The sequence below is a fragment of the Camelina sativa genome, chromosome 15 (genome assembly GCF_000633955.1).
Source record: "Camelina sativa cultivar DH55 chromosome 15, Cs, whole genome shotgun sequence".
Classification (NCBI taxonomy): Eukaryota; Viridiplantae; Streptophyta; class Magnoliopsida; order Brassicales; family Brassicaceae; genus Camelina; species Camelina sativa.
Window position 1 is genome coordinate 6,129,291 of NC_025699.1, and position 3,994 is coordinate 6,133,284.

Genomic DNA, 3,994 nt, shown 5'->3' on the forward strand with positions numbered 1-3,994 from the left:
TTTTTTTTTTTTTTTTTTTTTTTCCGATAAAGACGTTAAAGAAATGTCGAGACAAAATGAATAGACTAACGTCAACAAAAAGAAAAGTAAAATTGCTAAAAATGTTCAATATCGTGCACATTATAAAAACAACACATGCACATAATCCACCAATTTCTCAAATTATGTTTTATATAATGTAACATATCATTACAGTTGTGTTACCATTCCTCAGATTTTTTGAGAGTCTATAATATAGACTCTATATTAACCACCAAAGAAAACCAAAATGACACGTGAAGAAAAAAGAAGCAAATGATAGCACACATGTTTCTTAATATTTTTTTGATAATAAAGAGTGTAGTAATATGTTTTCTATTAATCTTTCATTTTTCGTCTATTTATTCGTCATCAATTAGTAATATCATTCTTACTGGGAAACGATTCACTAGCTAGGGATTTAAAAAAAAAAAAAAAAAAAAATTGTTAAAAGGCTTCCAATCGAAAATATAAAACGTGTTAAAATCCTTGCGAGACATCATAAGGTGAGACGTGTTGCCGCTGATTTGTTTTGGCTATTTGATAAAAGGGTAAATATGTCCACTAAATCAAAGTCCCTAGGTCTAATATGTTGCAACGGTCGATTGAGAAGGATAAGACAGAAGCTGCAGAAGAAGGTTCTAGTAGCCACGCTGCACCAAAAGACAAAGAAGTGAGCTGGCGTATGGACCTGCAGATCGAAACGAGGAACGCCTTTGATTCTCTTGGTCTCATTCAAGATGATGACATGTGTAAGGAACACTAGGGTTAGCAATGTCTCCAACTTTGTATAAATAGAAGAGAAGCCACATTGTAAAACCTCAAGAGAGTATAATATGAAATAAAGAGATCTTTCTTCACATTACTATTGTATTTCTTTAAGGGTTTGTTCATTGGCAAAAGATCAAAATAAAAAGTCGCCATCTTTTCTTCACCAAAAATGGCTACCGAGTCCGAAGATTCTCCAGCTCTAGTCGGCCAAAACCAAGTACCTCCACCTCCACCTCCAACGTTTCTCTATCGGCTTTGGCGGGCATTGTACGGGCATCCTTATCTCCTCCTCGTTCAGTGCGTTCTGAGTCTCGCTCTTGGGGAATGGTGCGCTTATGAGGCCACTGGGAAGTCAAAGCCTCTCGGACTTCTCTTGGGTCTCAGCATCTCTTATGATATCCTCTATCTGGTGGTCATTTACTGTCTTCATCTGAAGATGGATGCAGTAAAGAACTGGTGTCGACATCACTGGGTATATCTCAGAGCCTTGCAAATTATGGGAATAATCGGTGTTCTTAGGCTGTTTGTCTTCATCTCCGCCGTTCTGGAGAAGAAAACAGGGTTGGATGGGTATTCAACATCATTTTTCCTGCTGAGTTATTTTCACGTGATCTCCCTTCTGAAGCTTTTCAACATCGATGATGTTCTCTGTCTGTCAGACAGCCTCTTAGCAATTGCTATTATGGTGGCAGCTAGATTGGACCACGTGACTGCCGTTGAAGAAACTTGCCACATTCATGCCCGAATAAACGAAGGTACCAGTGTTCTCATCACCAACGGCACCACCGTTCCTGTCAACGGCGCAGTAGTCTCCTTCCAGCTTATAAGTGCGGCTGGGTTTGTAGGCCACGAAACAAGAACCGTGTTTTCTTATCTCTGTGCTGCGGCGTTAGTATGCTTCAGGATCTCCAAAATCCCGTACGTATACGTAAAACCAGAAGCTGACGCTAACGAAGGAGGTAACGCAGGAGGTAACGCAAGAGGTAACGAAGGAGCTAACGTTCGTGAAGAAGTCGGAGTTGAAATGGTTGAAGTTGAGGTAGCGTAAGTTTTTATCTGTTTAAGGTCTCTGTGAGTCTGCTTTAATAAAGTTTCATCTAGTCTAGTTTAGTGCTAAGTTTATAATCCTAGTTATGAACTGATGATCGATCTGCGGATCTGGTTTAAGTTTTTAATCTGTATTTGTTTGATGTTAAGTTTATCATATCCCAGTGACGAGTCTGGTTTGCTTTCGGTTTGTTATAAACCTAATAATAATTGTATGAAGACTTAATTTTTAAGACTTAATTTTCCATTTTTTTTTTTGCTGTGGTAATCACTATCTGAAATTATTCATTAATCACTATCTGAAGCCTTTCTGGAAAATTTTATAGTTGAGAAAAAATAAATGTTTTCTTTTGTTAGTGAACTCGTGCGTTGAACGGTTTTGAAATATTGTAGTATCATTTTCTTCATGCCACGACATTTCCTTTTCTGTTTTGCAATTATTTTTAAAAATAAATTTGTTTTCTGATTTGTCAAAATTTGATTGGTGAAGTTACTTATGCATAAAAGATATATAATTGATGTGAAACGAGAGAAAAACAAAAACAAATAAAACGAATTATACGGTTATACCTACTGAGATTCACATTCGTAAGTATTGATGAACTATTATAATAGTACATTTTAAGATTTGAACCGTTGCTGCTCTTGTCCATTCACATTAATATTACTATACTTTTTTAAAAAGAAAATTAATTTTATTATTTTCCCATTTTTCCTCTCTTCTTCACAATATGTGACGTGTGGGGGCATAAATAGCTCTTTCATATGCGATAAATAAATAAAAAAATTTGTAATTTTCCATTCGAACTAAAATCTGAATTTTGACTGACTTAAATAAACATCAGTGTTATGAGTGATGACCAACCATTGACATCTAGCGCTTTCTCACTATCATTGGCTCTTGACTTCATTGTTGAATGTTTTTGCTAATAAAATATTTTTAAGTGTTTATATGATAGCAAAAAGAATTCTTGTCTAAGACCTTTTCTTGTAGATTTTACACTTTGGATAAACGAAAGATAGAATCTGATAATTTTCTAAACAATACTAATAAGCGAACTCAAAATCCCTAACCTTTTTTTATCCTATTTGTTTTTGCACATAGAAAAACATGACTTGTGCACATGTTTAGTTACATGTTCACGTCTTCTTCTCACTTAATTATCTCGTTCTCGGTTGCAGAAACTCTTCTTGAAGCTCCCTCATCTCCGATCCATTAGAACCAAAAAGAGATGCAGAAGCAGATCTCTCATCTCTAACATAAAACGAGCTGAGCTGATGAAATACAAAAGACCAAAATTTAACAATAACTATCTTTGTGTCTTGTGCGCGGCCATGAAAAGAACCAGCAAGCAAGTATATAGGTTATAATGTAACTTTCTTACGAATGTAGAGCGTTTAACTTACGATGTGACATGCAATAATCTCTTCTTTCCGCTTGTTGACATCATCTAATTCTCTTCATTGTGTTAGGGATTATTGCATGTCACATCGTAAGTTAATTGAGTGAGAAGAAGATGAAAAAAAAAAAAAAATCTAGCTTCTCACCACATGTCTCTCAAAGAAAACGTCATTCATTGTCCACTCTTTGTTTATGTTTCTTTTGTGTGCTATAAACATAATGTGTTGCTTTCGTTTATGTCAGTGCTTTTCTTCTTTGGCCTTCAAGTGCTTAATTAATGTCAATGTGTTTTTTCATCATGTGTTGAGTTTTCTATAAGCGCGGAACGTTTGATAACTTTAAGCTAGAAGTTTGACACAAGAAATTTAACGAGTTCCCGGCCTCTAACCGGTACGTCTCGTGTGGGACTCTCCCCACAAACTTCACTATCCAGTAAAAGGTATTACAAGTAAGAACAAGAAACTAGAAGGAGCGTGTACAATCTCAAGCATACACAAAGAACACAAAGATAAAGACTTGAACTCTCTTTGTTTCTTAACTCTCAGTTGCTTCTTATTGTCTCTCTCAACTTCTCTCTGTTTCTCTTGCGTCTCTTGTGGTACGTCTCTTACGGCACACTTTTTCTCTACCTTGAGACCTAAGCTGTTGTAATCCTTTTATAGCCAAACCCTAACGTTTGTTCTCTGTTTCTTTTGCAGCCAAGACAGTAGGGCCAGCTTCTCCTTAAGCCCATATGATAATAGGTTTGGTCAGAAT